Raw genomic sequence first — 19672 nt, 5'->3', positions numbered from 1 at the left:
CTGCGTGTATTATCTCTTACTGTGATATCACTGTGTGTATTATCCCTGTACTGTGACATCACTGTGTGTATTATCTCTGTACTGTGACATCACTGCGTGTATTATCTCTTACTGTGATATCACTGTGTGTATTATCACTGTACTGTGACATCACTGTGTTTATTATCCCTGTACTGTGACATCACTGTGTTTATTATCTCTGTACTGTGACATCGCTGTACGTATTATCTCTGTACTGTGACATCGCTGTGTGTATTATCCCTGAATTGTGACATCGCTGTACGTATTATCTTGTACTGTGACATTGCTGTGTGTATTTTCCCTGTACTATGACATCGCTGTACTTATTATCTCTGCACTGTGACATCGCTGTGTGTATTATCTCTGTACTGTGACATTTTTTCTATGCAATAGTTTTAGAAGAGTTTGGCGCCCTTTGTTTAGAAGCCCTTTAGCTTCCGAATGGTCCACTTCTAAGGTATATATACCTGGAATAACAGAGAAACATAAAGTCACTCATACATTCATTACTTTACCAAACTCAAAATATGATTTGTATTTTTTCTCTACACAGTGCCACACCTATCCGCAGGTTGCATGTGGTATTACAATTGAACTCCATTTTCTACAATAGAGTTGAGCTGTAATACCAGAGGAAACCATTGGCGAGCATCGCTCTTCTAAAAGAAAGCAGCAATGTTTTTCGAATCCTGTAAACCGATACTGAAAAACAATACACAATGTGCCCAAAATTCAGTACCTGTGCCCATACAGGAGATCACTACATAGAAAATACCATGCAAAACTATTAAACAAACCCCTATATAGAAAAAATTGCATAAACGGGAGAGATAAAGCACAATAATCTTTATTAACCAAAATATATAAAAAATATATAAAAACAAATCCTAACAATCTATGGGATACTCTGATGATGACAACTATAAGGGAGCCACAGGTCAGAGGCTACAATTATACATACAAAAATATCAGATGCCCTTAATTAACCATAACACATGTGCATAGCGAATCCAATACGGAACAAAATACACTAAGCTGGTAACAAAGTATCCAGCAAAAGCACAGGGAAAAACATTAAGGGAGTTATAACCACTCGTACAGCATAATTACCTCAGACCTGCGGCGCCACCACCCCTACGCGCGTTTCAGTGTGCAAGCCTTCTTCCGGGGGAGTGGCGTCGTCAGGTCTTAGAGCAGTATAAATACCAAAACCACCCAATCGGATTGTGCCATTAAAATGACCTTTGAAATGTTGGCCGTATATTGGTGCATGCCCAGTTGGAATTTGAAGCATCTGCAATATTGAGTGCGTCATCGTCATGTGGTCGGACAAGGAGACCGCCCACATCACATGGGAAGGTCCTTGTCCGTACCAAAAGGTAAATGCGATATAGACGCCGTCAGCGATGCTAGATAACCCATTAACAATGGGCATGCGCACTGGCCAAATGGTGAATGAGAAGGGGGCAGTTGATATAAAAAACGCGGACCCAGAACCACTACATACATAAAAAGTGCATAAGTGCGTTTGACTATAATAATTAATAATTCCTAGACACAAAGATATGTAAACATTGTGATTTTACAAGAATTACATATAATATCTAAAAACATATAATATGCAAGTATAAAGTGCTAACAGTGCTGAAGTGCATTTTATTAATAAGAATTATATACAATCTATTATACATTTATATAAAAAGTGCTTAGGGTCCTGTAGTCCGTTGATCAAATGATCATTAGTAGAGACACGAAATCCTCTTCAAACTACACAGCCTGTATTTCACTAAAAGACAACAATCACAAGGTCCTGCTAACTGATGAACTAAAAAACAAAAAACAATTAATATAAAAATCTAAAACACAAATAATAAAGATAAAAACAATAACAAAAACCCCTGACGAGGCCAATTAAAATTTAATGACAGAGAGCTCAAAGAAAAAGAGCGTAGCTTATCATCTCATTTAGGCCATATGGTTGTATTGTACGTAATTCCCAGATCCACCGGGCTTCTTTCTGGGCTAAAAGACGCCCAACATTCCCACCCTGAAGGTCCATACGGACACAATCAATGCCCTTCACCTGAAGGTCAGTGGGATCACATGCATGATGTTGTTTAAAGTGCCTCGGTATACTTTTTAGAAGATCAATATTCTCCTCCTCTTTGGCAGCCAAAATATCTCTCACATGTTCCCTAACTCTGACCTTCAGGGCTCTCGTTGTCAACCCAATATAGATCTTGGTGCAAGAACAGGAAGCATAATAGACCACCGCCGTGGTTGAACATGTAATGAGATGTGTTATTTTAAATACACGCCCATCCGTTGAGGCAAAATCCTTTGCCACCACAATATTGGAACATGCCACACATTTTCCGCATGGCTTACAACCCCAAGCTGATTGTGGTCTTGGTTGCCCAAAAATGGGAGGAGTTTTAGCTGTATAATAGCTCCTAACTAACATATCTCCCAGGTTTGGTGAACGTCTCGCTGTCTATGATGGTTCACACGCTAAATATTGCTTAAGTATAGGGTCAGCCAAAAGTATATGCAGCGCCCCAGAGTCCTGGTCATTGCAGTACTGTCGCCCCGCCACTAAGGGGAGTGATGGTACGTCTGATGGCACTTAAGGAGTTCACCTGACCAGGTATCACAGTCACACACTACACTTCACACTCTGGCCACCAGGGGGAGCAAAGGGTTCTATGTATTAGGCCACTCCTCACACTCTGGTAAAACTGGGGGTTGGATAGGAAGTTAGAGAGAAGCTGACTGGGTTTTGCCCAGGCAACACCTAGTGAGAGAAGAGGTTGCTTGGGAAGATTCAGGGGGGTCCCTGTCAGGGGTGGGATCCTGACAGAGGCCTAGCGAAAAGAACAGATCGTTACGGAGCCGCGCCTGCACTTCATTGCGGCGGCATCTTAAGAAAGGATAAGAAGCGAGGTTTATTGTGGAGAAGTGAGAAACGAGATCACAGCACAAAGGCGATAGAACCAGTAGGAGTCGTTCCCCCGAGATCGGCAACATCCTACTGAGGCGCATAGCCGGCGGCCGGAACGCCGAGGAAGTATTGGGCTCTACGCATTACTTCAAACCAACGGCAGGGCAGTTAATTATAGGTTGGCTGTCTCACCTAAATCACCTAATGAAGACAACGGAGGCAATTGTGGGAGAGGGGCGTCTCTAGGGTCCCTATAAAATAACTCCAGGCCTACCCCGTCATATGGGTGCATCCTATCCATATCATCTGGGGACGGAGAGAAAGAACAGAAACATACACGACAGTTGTGAGGACTATCCCGTGGTGCTCAGCAGGGAAGTACTACAACATACAGGTGCTAGTTGGTAGGCACTGATTTCTACCTGCAAAGGGAACTCTGGATGTGCCTTCGGACCGGCCGGTCTCAGCCAGCCCTGTTAGCAGTACTCTGGATTGCGGATGCCGAAGCCTTCAGTAAAGAGGTAAAGAGATGGCAACCCTGTGTCCTCGTTATTTACTGCGACCTACACCATCACCTACTCCTTTTATTGGGCACCCCTTAGCAGGACCACAGACCGGGTCGGGCCACCGTGACATCCTCAGAACCAAGAGACCCGGATCCGAGTACCCCACTGTCCTGCGTCTGGGGGCCGCTCCATGTAGGCCAGTGTTTCTTCATAATTCCATACAGTTTGTTCCAATGGGAATTAAATGTGGTAACCAGTCTTACCTGGTTAGTTGATTCTTTTCTGCCAGAGGAGTACAGTAATTGCTGCCGGTCCGTATTCCCGGCTCTATTGTATGCTTTTTTAATGGATCTTTTGCTGTAACCTCTCTCCAAGAAGCGTGCCTTCATTTCTATTGCTCTAGACTCAAAATCCGACATATTTGAACAAATTCTTCTGATACGCAGAAACTGTCCAGTAGGGACAGCATTAACCACATGTGAAGGATGTGAGGAACTGGCATGAAGAACCGCATTGACTGCTGTGTCCTTACGGAAAGCATCAGATGACAAAAGACCATCTGGGCCCCTCCTGACCAAGACATTCAAAAATTCGACCTGATGGTAACTGAAATTAAAAGACAAATGAATGTTCAAATCATTCTTATTAAGATCCTGAAAAAAAGAGTTTAATTCATTAGGTGTCCCTCGCCAGATCAAGAAAATGTCGTCAATGTTTTTCGAATCCTGTACAACCCCTTTAAACCACTCCTACTACTTTGCATAGCCCCACCCACTATTAATTGCCCAAGTGATCTCGGCACTTTTTATTCTCCGTCACTGCGATGTGCCCGATTCGTGATCCGGCAGAACGTCCGGTTGGATCCATCATTGCCGATCACAAAGGATATATTGGATCTCACCACCACGGTGCACAACACGTAAAGCCTCTTCCTAATTCCCAGTAAACCTGTCATGATAGCCATCAGCCCTGATCAAACCGTAACTGCGGAATATTATCTGAGCCCTGGCGTCTTTCCGACAGATGTTGCACTTTCATGATTGTTGAAAGCATAATCCTTTCCACATGTTACAGTATGGCGAGCCCCTCACCGGTGATGTGCCGCGGCCCCGCCATCTCTGGACTACGACCTTATACTTTTTGTATTTGAAACAGGAGCAACAAAAGAAAGGTTGTGAGCACTAAATGTAAATGTGTGTGCCGGGATAGGAGGAGGGGGGATCGGCCGGGGAGCGGACGAGCCTATGACTTACCAAAAGTTCATCACAGCTCATAAAAAACAAGCCCTGAAAGTTATTGGGGTCTGGATTTTGATCTCAATAAAGCATCGTCGTCAAGCCGAGGATTTCACTTCAAGCTACACATGTGAATAATAACAATCATAATATATTGCATTTATGTGGTATCTGCAATTTCAAACCACTTTGCAATAAGACTTCATGAGGCATTTTACCCATGTGCAGGAGATTTGGGGGGCCAGAGGTATGGCCGCCAGCAAATAGGGTCTCAACATCCTCAAAACTGTTATTAGGATGTGATTATAGCTAAGGCAAAAGGGGGAACAGCCTGTATTTCCCCTCTCTGTAATGGTCTCCTTCACTCTGTAACAATAAACTTACATCATTGCACCAGCTGTCATTTTATTTTGCACGGTATGGCGGTTTATCATGACGTGACAACACTGCATTTATTCTAAATTATGCCGGACGTATTTTCCAGGAGGTCAAGAGACATGAGCCATTGTTCATATGAGCCTGAACATTGACTCTTGAATTGATGTTTGTTGCAACCTATTGTGCTGTTATCCATGGATGCAGGGTAATTGAACAATTGATGCTAATGTGTTGACTACACATTGTACCAGTCCATGCAGCTTGTGGACCTGCAAACATTGAAGGATATACATTTAGGTCCATATATATTTGGACAGAGACAACATTTTTCTAATTTTGGTTATAGACATTACCACAATGAATTTTAAATAAAACAATTCAGATGCAGTTGAAGTTCAGACTTTCAGCTTTCATTTGAGGGTATCCACATTACAATTGGATGAAGGGGTTAGGAGTTTCAGCTCCTTAACATGTGCCACCCTGTTTTTTATAGGGACCAAAAGTAATTGGACAGATTCAATCATTTTAAATAAAATGTTCATTTTTAGTACTTGGTTGAAAACCCTTTGTTGGCAATTACTGCCTGAAGTCTTGAACTCATGGACATCACCAGATGCTGTGTTTCCTCCTTTTTGATGCTCTGCCAGGCCTTCAGTGCGGTGGTTTTCAGTTGCTGTTTGTTTGTGGGCCTTTCTGTCTGAAGTTGAGGACCCGTAGAAGTGCCTGTGTGCGTGAAACGGCCATCGTCCTTCATCCTCGACACCCCTCCCTGCTAAGTTTGTCCATGTTCGAATAAAGGATCAGAATTATCAGACTGGTGAGTGCGTTCCATTTTTTCTTTTGCTGCCTTGGATATTTCATGTTTGAACTTTCACTGGATACTGCACCAGACCGTCTGTCATACAGGGTCCATTACATCACTGTAGCACTGTTTGGCAATTGGACATGGTGGTCTACGTAACGCAGCTGTGCGGAGGTGCCACTCCTGTACTCTGAACTGTCTGAAGTTTAGTCTTTAACAAGTGAAATGCTGCTCAATTGGGTTGAGATCAGGTGACTGACTTGGCCATTCAAGAATATTCCACTTCTTTGCTTTAATAAACTCCTGGGTTGCTTTGGCTTTATGTTTTGGGTCATTATCCATCTGTAATATGAAACGACGACCAATCAGTTTGGCTGCATTTGGCTGGATCTGAGCACACAGTATGTCTCTGAATACCTCAGAATTCATTCGGCTGCTTCTGTCCTGTGTCACATCATCAATAAACACTAGTGACCCAGTGCCACTGGCAGCCATGCATGCCCAAGCCATCACACTGCCGTGTTTTACAGATGATGTGGTATGCTTTGGATCATGAGCTGTACCACGCCTTCGCCATACTTTTCTCTTTCCATCATTCTGGTAGAGGTTGATCTTGGTTTCATCTATCCAAAGAATGTTCTTCCAGAACTGTGCTGGCTTTTTTAGATGTTTTTAAGCAAAGTCCAGTCTAGCCTTTTATTCTTGATGCTTATGAGTGGCTTGCACCGTGCAGTGAACCCTCTGTATTTACTTTCATGCAGTCTTCTCTTTATGGTAGATTTGGATATTGATACGCCGACCTCCTGGAGAGTGTTGTTCACTTGGTTGGCTGTTGTGAAGAGGTTTCTCTTCACCATGGAGATTATTCTGCGATCATCCACCACTGTTGTCTTTCGTGGGCGCCCAGGTCTTTTTGCATTGAGGAGTTCACCAGTGCTTTCTTTCTGTCTGAGGATGTACCAAACTGTAGATTTTGCCACTCTTAATATTGTAGCAATTTCTCGGATGCTTTTTTTTTCTGTTTTCACAGCTTAAGGATGGCTTGTTTCACCTGCATGGAGAGGTCCTTTGACCGCATATTTACTTCACAGCAAAACCTTCCAAATGCAAGCACCACACCTCAAATCAACTCCAGGCCTTTTATCTGCTTGAGAATGACATAACGAAGGGATTGCCCACACCTGTCCATGAAATAGCCTTGGAGTCAATTGTCCAATTACTTTTGGGCCCTTTAAAAACATGTTAAGGAGCCGAAACTCCTAAACCCTTCATCCAGTTTTAATGTGGATAAATGAAAGCTGAAAGTCTGAACTTCAACTGCATCTGAATTGTTTTGTTTAAAAATCATTGTGGTAATGTCTATAACCAAAATTAGAAAAATGTTGTCTCTGTCCAAATATATATGGACCTAACAGTTCTATGCAAATTGATTGATACTCGAACAATAAGAGATGTCTTCATTCCACCTTCCCCCTGTGCTGTGGATGATAGCCTGAAGGACAGTTGTGAACTATAAAAGGGGATCTGCCTCTGTTTCCAGAGAGAATCGACAGGATGCCAGCTAAGGGACCATGGTCCAAGCTGGAGAAATACAGATCTGCTCTATTGACCATCATTGAACCCTTAAAGACGTTTGGAGAATCCAGATTGGGTCAATCAGGTCACCTGGCCCAATGGAGATGTTCGGAGAAGCCAGGTTGGGACAATCAGGTCACCTGGTCCAATGGAAATGTTCGGAGAAGCCAGGTTGGGTCAATCGTGTCACCTGGCCCAATGGAGACATTTTGAGAAGCCAGGTTGGGACAATCAGGTCACTTGGCCCAATGGAGATATTCGGAGAAGCCAGGTTGGGACAAACAGGTCACATGGCCCAATGGAGACATTCGGAGAAGCCAGGTTGGGACAATCTGGTCACTTGGCCCAATGGAGACATTCAGAGAAGCCAGGTTGGGTCAATCAGGTCACCTGGCCCAATGGAGATGTTTGGAGAAGCCAGGTTGGGACAATCAGGTCACTTGGCCCAATGAAGACATTTGGAGATGCCAAGTTGGGACCATCAGGTCACCTGGCCCCATTGAGACACTCAGAGAAGCCAGGTGGGTGCCTGCCAAAAGTGATGTGCCACTGGTTGGAGTAGTCAGCCCCAGCAGCCCTGAAGTCACAGCTGCTCTAATCCCGGCAAGCCAGCAGACAGGTGAAACTCTGTAATTTTGCACCATTTTGTGTATTTTGCTGGGACTGTTCTATGTGTTATTGTCTGTTGGTGGCTTAATACATTATTGCCACACTGTGTTATTCTCACTCACTGTTGTCTGAGAAGTAAAGTTGGAGTCAAGTACCAGAACCCGGACTTCCACGCGTCCGCTCATCCCTCTCCAGGAGGTCTCCCCTTATCCCTGGAGACTTCTGAATACTCAGGGAGCGATGGCAAGTATGGTGTGAGACCAGTGCAGATAAAGATGGTCCAGGTCTGCTGTGCCGACAGAATTATGTTCCATTGTTAATATTTTGGTTTCTCTTTTTCCAGTTTTAGTCATACGAAAACTTTTATTAAGTTCATATGAAAATTTGACAGATTGCTGCTTACAAAATCTACGCTTGACAGCGCCCACACCTTCAAAACAAAATATGGCTGCGGAGGCCCGGACTACAAAGTGCAGCCTGGTGCCGCATTGTCAGCGGCATTCCCCGCACGTCGTCCGGAATGTTCTAAATGAGAGAGGAAGCGGATAATGAGAGTAGGAGTGAGTGGTGCAGACAGGCCGTGAGTGTCTGACACATGAAGCAGATTCATCAGCCCCATAGTTACACAAATGAGCCTTGCAATCGATTTAAAGACTTCCAGCACCGCTACCGAGCAATGTGCACGGATCAGGCTGATAAATGGAGTCTGGAAACCCAAAGCCAAGCGTCCCGAAAACCAGTAAATGCCCATGTGTCATCATAAGGGGGGTTTACAGCTGCATGTCTGCCCATAGCTGATCTCCACTGACCACAAAAGGTAGACGTCAGGAAAAAAAGGATCAGGCATGTTGGATTTTAACATGTCTGATCCTCCTTTTTACTGGCATGTATACTTGAACTGTGTACTACTACCGAAGTAACTGGTGGCCTCTATCATATTATTCTATGAATATGTGCTGTCAGGTGTTTCACATACAGACTGAATTTATTATGTTTTCTTACAAGATGATATACTGGCTCTTTAAGAAACAAGATAGTGAGTGTCCTGTGCCTTTAAAAGGGTTGTCTGGTGCTAATCGATGAGTCTGCAGTCACTGTGTGTGTCACTCTGTGTGACTGCATAACACATACAGGAGGGTTTGTATATTATACACATACTCCCAGGCAGTGGGTGCAGACTCACCCCATACACTTGATCAGTGGTATTGTGTAATTTATGCAGCTTTAATACATAGAGCATGGTGATGATGTAGAGAATGGAAGAGATGGTTGCAAAACTTAGCAGGTCCTTTCTGTGCCTCATCTTTAATGCCACCTCCAAGCTCTGTGCCTCATCTCTAATGCAACCACTAAGCTCTGTGCCTCATTTCTAATGTATAACCTCCAAGCTCTGTGCCTCATCTCTAATGTATAACCTCCAAGCTCTGTGCCTCATCTCTAATGTATAACCTCCAAGCTCTGTGCATCATCCCTAATGTATAACCTCCAAACTCTGTGCCTCATCTCTAATGTATAACCTCCAAGCTCTGTCCCTCATCTCTAATGTATAACGTCCAAGCTCTGTGCCTCATCTCTAATGTATAACCTCCAAGCTCTGTGCCTCATCTCTAATGTACAACCTCCAAGCTCTGTGCCTCATCTCTAATGTATAACCTCCAAGGTCTGTGCCTCATCTGTAATGTATAACCTCCAAACTCTGTGCCTCATCTCTAATGTATAACCTCCAAGCTCCGTGCCACATCTCTAATGTATAACCTCCAAACTCTGTGCCTCATCTCTAATGTATAACCACCAAGCTCTGTCCCTCATCTCTAATGCATAACCTCCAAACTCTGTGCCTCATCTCTAATGTATAACCTCCAAGCTCTGTGCCTCATCTCTAATGTATAACCTCCAAACTCTGTCCCTCATCTCTAATGTATAACCTCCAAACTCTGTGCCTCATCTCTAATGTATAACCTCCAAGCTCTGTGCCTCATCTCTAATGTATAACCTCCAAGCTCTGTGCCTCATCTCTAATGTATAACCTCCAAACTCTGTGCCTCATCTCTAATGTATAACCACCAAGCTCTGTCCCTCATCTCTAATGTATAACCTCCAAGCTCTGTCCCTCATCTCTAATGTAGAACCTCCAAACTCTGTGCCTCATCTCTAATGTATAACCTCCAAGCTATGTCCCTCATCTCTAATGTATAATCTCCAAGCTCTGTGCCTCATCTCTAATGTATAACCTCCAAGCTCTGTCCCTCATCTCTAATATATAACCTCCAAGCTCTGTGCCTCATCTCTAATGTGTAACCTCTAAGCTCTGTGCCTCATCTCTAATGTATAACCTCCAAGCTCTGTGCCTCATCTCTAATGTAACTTCCAAGCTCTGTGCCTCATCTCTAATGTATAACCTCCAAACTCTGTGCCTCATCTCTAATGTATAACCACCAAGCTCTGTCCCTCATCTCTAATGTATAACCTCCAAGCTCTGTCCCTCATCTCTAATGTATAACCTCCAAACTCTGTGCCTCATCTCTAATGTATAACCTCCAAGCTATGTCCCTCATCTCTAATGTATAACCTCCAAGCTCTGTGCCTCATCTCTAATGTATAACCTCCAAGCTCTGTCCCTCATCTCTAATATATAACCTCCAAGCTCTGTGCCTCATCTCTAATGTGTAACCTCCAAGCTCTGTGCCTCATCTCTAATGTATAACCTCCAAGCTCTGTGCCTCATCTCTAATGTAACCTCCAAGCTCTGTGCCTCATCTCTAATGTAACCTCCAAGCTCTGTCCCTCATCTCTAATTTATAACCACCAAGCTCTGTGCCTCATCTCTAATGTATAACCTCCAAGCACTGTGCCTCATCTCTAATGTATAACCTCCAAGCTCTGTGCCTCATCTCTAATGTGTAACCTCCAAGCTCTGTGCCTCATCTCTAATGTATAACCACCAAGCTCTGTCCCTCATCACACCTCCGTCTCCAAGACTTCTCTCGTGCTGCGCCAGCTCTCTGGAATGCACTTCCCCAGACGATCAGACTGATACCTAGCCCCGACCTATTCAAGCGCGCTCTAAAAACCCATCTCTTCAAACAAGCCTACCACATCAACCACTCAGTAAACTAACTTTGCCCTGTTCCCTCCTTCCAAATATCACTCTAAATCTGCACCCTACTATTCATCTGTCTCCACACCCTCCATGCACACGATAACTGCACTTGATACTTGACTATTGCACTTAAACACACGGGCTGATGACCGGATCATGCAGCTTTATACGAAAATCCCTATGTATTATAATTGCCAGACCTGAAATAACAAGCACTTTTCACCTATTGTGTCCCCCCATTGTTTTGTAGATTATAAGCTTGCGAGCAGGGACCTCACTCCTAATGTCACTGTTTAAATTGCCTTAACCTGTATTGAATTTATTGTTTGTACATGTCCCCGCTTAATTGTAAAGTGCTGCGGAATATGTTGGCGCTATATAAATAAAAATTATTATTATATTATTATCTCTAATGTAACCACTAAGCTCTGTGCATCATCCCTAATGTATAAACACCAAGCTCTGTGCCTCATCTCTAATGTATAACTTCCAAGCTCTGTACCTCATCTCTAATGTATAACCATCAAGCTCTGTGCATCATCTCTAATGCATATCCTCCAAGCACTGTGCCTCATCTCTAATGCAACCACTAAGCTCTGTGCATCATCCCTAATGTATAAACACCAAGCTCTGTGCCTCATCTCTAATGTATAACCTCCAAGCTCTGTGCCTCATCTCTAATGTATAACCACCAAGCTCTATCCCTCATCTCTAATGTAACCACTAAGCTCTGTGCATCATCCCTAATGTATAAACACCAAGCTCTGTGCCTCATCTCTAATGTATAACCTCCAAGCTCTGTGACTCATCTCTAATGTATAACCACCAAGCTCTGACCCTCATCTCTAATGTAACCACTAAGCTCTGTGCATCATCCCTAATGTATAAACACCAAGCTCTGTATGTCATCTCTAATGTATAACCTCCAAGCTCTGTGCCTCATCTGTAATGTATAACCATCAAGCTCTGTGCCTCATCTCTAATGTATAACCTCCGAGCTCTGTGCCTCATCTCTAATATATAACTTCCAAGCTCTGTGCCTCATCTCTAATGTATAACCTGCAAGCTCTGTGCCTCATCTCTAATGTATAACCTCCAAGCTCTGTGCCTCATCTCTAATATATAACTTCCAAGCTCTGTGCCTCATCTCTAATGTATAACCTGCAAGCTCTGTGCCTCATCTCTAATGTATAACCTCCAAGCTCTGTGCCTCATCTCTAATGTCTCTAATGTATAACCTCCAAGCTCTGTGCCTCATCTCTAATGTATAACCTCCAAGCACTGTCCCTCATCTCTAATGTATAACCTCCAAGCACTGTGCCTCATCTCTAATGTATAACCTCCAAGCACTGTGCCTCATCTCTAATGTATAACCACCAAGCACTGTGCCTCATCTCTAATGTATAACCTCCAAGCTCTGTGCCTCATCTCTAATGTATAACCTCCAAGCTCTGTGCCTTATCCCTAATGTATAACCTCCAAGCACTGTCCCTCATCTCTAATGTATAACCTCCAAGCACTGTGCCTCATCTCTAATGTATTAGAAAAAATATCCGGCACTCAAATATAGATGCAAATAGAATTTTTTCTAATTTATGTAAGGGAGTGGTACCCCTTTCCGTGCACCTATCTTCATTGCAGAGTGACGTGTATTACCTTCCTATATCATCTCTAATGTATAACGCCCGAGCTCTGTGCCTCATTTCTAATGTATAACCTCCAAGCTCTGTGCCTCATCTCTAATGTAACCACTAAGCTCTGTGCCTCATCTCTAATGTATAACCCCAAGCACTGTGCCTCATCTCTAATGCAACCACTAAGCTCTGTGCATCATCCCTAATGTAACCTCCAAGCTCTGTGCCTCATCTCTAATGTATAACCTCCAAGCTCTATGGTCATCTCTAATGTATAACCTCCAAGCACTGTCCCTCATCTCTAATGTATAACCTCCAAGCTCTGTGCCCCATCTCAAATGTATAACTTCCAAGCTCTATGGTCATCTCTAATGTATAACCTCCAAGCACTGTCCCTCATCTCTAATGTATAACCTCCAAGCTCCGTGCCTCATCTCTAATGTATAACCTCCAAGCACTGTCCCTCATCTCTAATGTATAACCTCCAAGCTCTGTGCCTCATCTCTAATGTATAACCTCCAAGCACTGTCCCTCATCTCTAATGTATAACCTCCAAGCACTGTGCCTCATCTCTAATGTATAACCTTCAAGCACTGCCCCTCATCTCTAATGTATAACCTCCAAGCTCTGTGCCTCATCTCTTATGTGTAACCTCCAAGCTCTGTCCCTCATCTCTAATGTATAACTTCCAAGCTCTGTACCTCATCTCTAATGTATAACCTCCAAGCTCCGTGCCTCATCTCTAATGTATAACCTCCAAGCTCTGTGCCTCATCTCTAATGTATAACCTCCAATCACTGTCCCTCATCTCTAATGTATAACCTCCAAGCACTGTCCCTCATCTCTAATGTATAACCTCCAAGCTCTGTGCCTCATCTCTAATGTATAACCTCCAAGCTCTGTGCCTCATCTCTTATGTGTAACCACCAAGCTCTGTCCCTCATCTTTAATATATAACCTCCAAGCTCTGTCCCTCATCTCTAATGTATAACTTCCAAGCTCCGTGCCTCATCTCTAATGTATAACCTCCAAGCTCTGTGCCTCATCTCTAATGTATAACCTCCAAGCACTGTCCCTCATCTCCAATGTATAACCTCCAAGCTCCGTGCCTCATCTCTAATGTATAACCGACAAGCACTGTCCCTCAACTCTAATATATAACCTCCAAGCTCTGTGCCCCATCTCTTATGTATAACCTCCAAGCTCTGTCCATCATCTCTAATATACGCACGGCTCCGCTCCATTAGGGCATTAGGACCCACTACGAGGTTTGCCGTGAAGTGGAAGTGGGCTTCATACAGTCTGATCAGAATGTTAAACTGAAAACCTCATGTTCAGTATATAAATTTTTGCCTAGCGGCTTTAGATCAACGTATGATTTTGGGATGTGCGGTTCATTATCTTTTTTTTTCCTTTTTGCACAAAGCATGTTCTTGTCTCTTTCTTGGACCAGCACTCCTCCCATTTGGCACAGGTGATTTTAATTAGCAGGAGACTGCAAAGTAAGGGGTCTAGCCCATCTTGGCTCTCACTGAAGAGCTGGAGGAAGATGAGTTTAAATGCTCCTTTCATTTTGTTGCTGGTGCTGTGTGGCGGCCATTGTTGCTGTGGCTTTGTGCTGGTGGGGCGGCGCGGTCTGGAGTCATGGGGGCTCAGTCTCGCAGCATGGGTGCTGTGGGGCAACAGGCTGTCCGCCCTGCTGGTGCATGGCTGCTGCGGCGGTGGTCGCAGGGCGTTAGGACCCACTACGAGGTTTGCCGTGAAGTGGCAGTGGGCTTCATACAGTCTGATCAGAATGTTAAACTGAAAACCTCATGTTCAGTATATAAATTTTTGCCTAGCGGCTTTAGATCAACGAATGATTTTGGGATGTGCGGTTCATGCTCTCCTTTTTTTTCCTTTTTGCACAAAGCATGTCTCTAATATATAACCTCCAAACTCTGTGCCTCATCTCTAATATATAACCTCTAAGCTCTGTCCTTCATCTCTAATGTATAACCTCCAAGCACTGTGCCTCATCTCTAATGTATAACCTCCAAGCACTGTGCCTCATCTCTAATGTATAACCTCCAAGCTCTGTGCCTCATCTCTAATGTATAACCTCCAAGCTCTCTGCCTCATCTCTAATGTATAACTTCCAAGCTCTGTGCCTCATCTCTAGTGTATAAGCTCCAAGCTCTGTATCATCTCTAATGTATAACCTCCAAGCTCTGTGCCTCATCTCTAATGTATAACCTCCAAGCTCTGTGCCTCATCTCTAATGTATAACGCCCGAGCTCTGTGCCTCATCTCTAATGTATAACCTCCAAGCTCTGTGCTTCATCTCTAATGTATAACCTCCAAGCTCTGTGCCTCATCTCTAATGTATAACCTCCAAGCTCTGTGCCTCATCTCTAATGTATAACCTCCAAGCTCTCTGCCTCATCTCTAATGTATAACCTCCAAACTCTGTCCCTCATCTCTAATGTATAACGCCCGAGCTCTGTGCCTCATCTCTAATGTATAACCTCCAAGCTCTGTGCTTCATCTCTAATGTATAACCTCCAAGCTCTGTGCCTCATCTCTAATGTATAACCTCCAAGCTCTCTGCCTCATCTCTAATGTATAACCTCCAAGCTCTGTGCCTCATCTCTAATGTAACCTCCAAGCTCTATATATCACCTTTGGTGTGTCCCACCTAGCTCTGTGTCCTTATTCTCATGAGCAACTACCGAGCTCTGTGCCTCATCTCTAATGTATAACCTCCAAGCTCTGTGCTTCATCTCTAATGTATAACCTCCAAGCTCTGTGCCTCATCTCTAATGTATAACCTCCAAGCTCTCTGCCTCATCTCTAATGTATAACCTCCAAGCTCTGTGCCTCATCTCTAATGTAACCTCCAAGCTCTATATATCACCTTTGGTGTGTCCCACCTAGCTCTGTGTCCTTATTCTCATGAGCAACTACCAAGCTCTGTGCCTCAGTATTGTGTGAAGCAGATATAATTGTTCTCCTGTTCACAGACTGTAACCACAATGCGAGTTGCCTCATGTTGGGTAATTATCTGGTCCAGTTGAATTATGATGGGTATACAGTATGTGAGTTCTTATACAATTCCAAGTAGGGTACCACATTTGGGGTAATAAGACACACACATAATATGGACCCTCTTACAGAGTGCAGGCTCATTTTTAAGAGCCCTTCTATAAAGTTCAGCACAATCATTGCATTTACAGCACAGGCAAGGAGCAATCAATGGTAGCACAGCACCCTGCTGCCAGACTAAGTACCCTAAATGCACAAAGACCACCAGAAATGCTTTTCTCAGCAGCAGTAGGTTACTACCTACAATGAAGATGTGTGTGCACATGACAGTGGAAAATACAGAATACACTGCACACATGTATAGCAAAATTCAATGGAATCCAGCAGTGAGAAGCTATCTATGGCCTCCCTGTATGGTAATGGAACAATCACCTTAATAGTAAATATTACTAGTCCATTTGTGGATTGTAAATTAATAAACTACCAGGAAAATGTCTCCCCCGACCCCGTCAATCATTTCCATGTGTTTATTCCACAAAATGAAGCAAAGTTTGAATACCCTGCAAAGAGAATGACACTTGGTGCCCCCTTGTGGCAAAGAACATGTCTAGCGCCCAAACAATGATGAGCAGGAGTGTAACCAACTGGTGACTGCACCACACCCTTAATTCTCAGCATTTTTCATTGTCCTTTATCATACACCCTAGCCTAGATCCCAAAGGTAAATGAACTATATCTATACGTGCCTGTAGGAGAGTATGAGGTGCTCTGACCTGGAGAGCTTTTTGCTTCACTTTTCCTGGCTGAAGTCATAAAAAAGTAGTAAATACAATTAATGCCGTCCATCTTTCTACAGAACAAAGCTTTGTCTTTTTTGCTTCTTGTGATGTGAGGATCAGATGAACAGAGCAGATCCACAGACACAGATCCGGGCATCACAAGGCAATAGACAAGCCACCATATTGGAAACAGCAGCGCAGCCTTGGGCGTCTTCACCCGGATCGTCTTACGCATAAGAAGTAACACATCATAAAACTGCTGATGATCTGGAGATACAAAGTAAAGCCTGCAAATGGTGAAACTGCCGCTCCGGGATAGACTTATCTAATATTTATGGCTCCCACTGAGATTTACTCGAACATTGAAATGCAAAGCAGCCTAACCGTAAAAAAGGAAAGATGTAAAAACTGTGTAGTGATGATAGAACAAGGGGTTAAAATGCATTAGCAATTTCATTTTCTTCTGCCTGTGCCCTATATTGTCTATGTAGATACTTGTGATATTCATCATTATTCATCACAAGTTTGTAGTTTCTGGAAAAGTTTGAAAACTTTTTTTTAAAATATGTGTTGGGAGAGCTCCCTCTAGTGGCTGATCCGTAAACTGTCCCACTGTCAACTGTGTGCAAAACTCATTCTCAAATACCCTATTAGGAAATTCTGAGATAATAGAAGGAAATCTCTTCTTTCAGATTCACCCTGCTGGTAAACTTGTCATATAGAACAGTAGAAAACAAGATCAATACAAATGGGAATTACAAAGTTTTCTTCATTCGTTTTTCTAAAATCACATTGGTCCTCAGTTTTCTTGATTCTGTTCTGTTTAAATTCTTTGCCAAGACTTTAGGTTTTCCAAAGTGAGAAAACTTGTACAAAATGGTAAAAAAAAGACAACGTATGTAATAAATCCCCTGCAGCTCTCCCCCAGACTATTTTACTGTGCTGTAGTAATGTAATCTGTGACTACTACTAAGACCAGTAATTGGATTTATCAGTCAAGTGGGCAGTCATGACTCCACCAGTGTGGAACAATAATTAAATACCTGCGGGAAGTGACAGGAGAGTTATCAGGTGAGTAAAGGGTCTATTTTAACTTGGAAATCCCTTTAAATGATTACATTTCTGGCCACCACTAGGGGAAGCCTGCTGCATACAGTTTAAAGGGAATCTGTCACCTGAATTTGGCGGGACCGGTTTTGGGTCATATGGGCGGGGTTTTCGGGTGTTTGATTCACCCTTTCCTTACTCGCTGGCTGCATGCTGGCCGCAATATTGGATTGAAGTTCATGCTGTGTCCTCCGTAGTACACGCCTGCGCAAGGCAAGATTGCCTTGCGCAGGCGTGTACTACAGAGGACACAGCATGAACTTCAATCCAATATTGCGGCCAGTATGCAGCCAGCGGGTAAGGAAAGGGTGAATCAAACACCCGAAAACCCCGCCCATATGACCCAAAACCGGTCCCGCCAAATTCAGGTGACAGGTTCCCTTTAATTATGGAGTTCAATGTAACAACAGTATGCAGTAAGCTCCGAAGCTCCCCCTAGTGGTGACAGCAGGTAGTCCTGCAGTGATGGTATCATGTCTTGTGACTGCTGCTTATGTGAATGATCAGGACCAGCGGTGACCTCAGAAGCAGGAGACAGAAGAATGAATAGGTGGGTCATGGTAATGTTAACACATTTGCTAAAAAAAAAAAAAAAGCAGAGGATTTGGAGCTCTGTTTCAGAAAAACTGGAATTTCTCAGGACAGAATTTTATACATACATGCATTCAAAAAATCTAAAAATAAAATGGTGGTTTTTAATGAATACAAGACATGGAAGAACCCATTTTTCCCTATCTGTCCTGTCTCATGCTCGGAGTTGTGCCTGCGTGGCAGGAGATCCCTGCGATCAATCAGTCGCACCTCGACTCTGCAGAGAGATATGTTCAGCGAGTATCTTTTACCTTTAAGGAATTGGCAGTGGAGCAGGAGAGCGTCTGACGCGAAGCTAAGTCTGTCCACTAGAAAAGGAAGAAAAGAAGCCAAGATGGATCATCCCTGCACGGAGACTTCATCCGAAAACCATTAGCCATATGGACCTGGTTACCAGCAAGCTTGAAATCCAGCGCTGGAGAAGTGTGCGTAACATGCGTACTGAATGACAGGCTTCATAATAAACGCTCTACCTGCTGAGTGCTCACTTCACTACATCAACCCGAGCCGGTGGCGAGGAAGAAAGAACATCCATGTGACGGCAACAGAAATAGACTGCTCTACTGAAGGGCAGACGTCTCCATGCGCCATTACTCCCCAGTGTGGTAACTGTGAGATGGAATAAAGCAGACAGTCCACTATGATTATCCACTGAAAGGGATTGTCCACCTCCGGACTCCATGTTATAGTGCAGTCACTGTGTACATACATTACATTACTGATCCTGAGTTACCTCCTGTATTATACCTCAGAGCTGCACTCACTATTCTGCTGGTGCATTCACTGTGTACATATATTACATTACTGATCCTGAGTTACATCCTGTATTATACTCCAGAGCTGCACTCGCTATTCTGCTGGTGCAGTCACTGTGTACATACGTTACATTACTGACCTGAGTTACATCCTGTATTATACCCCAGAGCTGCACTCACTATACTGCTGGTGCAGTTACTGTGTACATACATTACATTACTGATCCTGAGTTACATCCTGAATTATACTCCAGAGCTGCACTCACTATTCTGCTGGTGCAGTCAATGTGTACATACATTACATTACTGATCCTGAGTTACATCCTGTATTATACCCCAGAGCTGCACTCACTATTCTGCTGGTGCAATCACTGTGTACATACATTACATTACTGATCCTAAGTTACATCCTGCATTATACTCCAGAGCTGCACTCACCATTCTGCTGGTGCAGTCACTGTGTACATACATTACATTACTGATCCTGAGTTACCTCTTGTATTATACCCCAGAGCTGCACTCACTATTCTGCTGGTGCAATCACTGTGTACATACATTACATTACTGATCCTGAGTTACCTCCTGTATTATACCCCAGAGCTGCACTCACTATTC

The 19672-nt window shown here is 43.6% G+C and overlaps 1 long non-coding RNA gene across 1 annotated transcript in view; it reads right to left on the bottom strand.

The window, feature by feature from the left end:
* LOC143809556 (uncharacterized) overlaps window positions 1-18628 on the bottom strand; it is a 159062-nt gene extending 140434 nt beyond the window's left edge. Inside the window, exon 1 of the long non-coding RNA XR_013222335.1 lies at window positions 18554-18628. This is a non-coding gene — a long non-coding RNA (uncharacterized LOC143809556). The remainder of the gene's footprint in view (window positions 1-18553) is intronic.
* Window positions 18629-19672: the final 1044 nt, after the last annotated feature.

The sequence above is a fragment of the Ranitomeya variabilis genome, chromosome 2, assembly GCF_051348905.1.
Source record: "Ranitomeya variabilis isolate aRanVar5 chromosome 2, aRanVar5.hap1, whole genome shotgun sequence".
NCBI lineage: Eukaryota > Metazoa > Chordata > Amphibia > Anura > Dendrobatidae > Ranitomeya > Ranitomeya variabilis.
The sequence above is the reverse complement of the archived record's forward strand: the minus strand, read 5'-3'. Positions and strand labels throughout refer to the sequence as shown.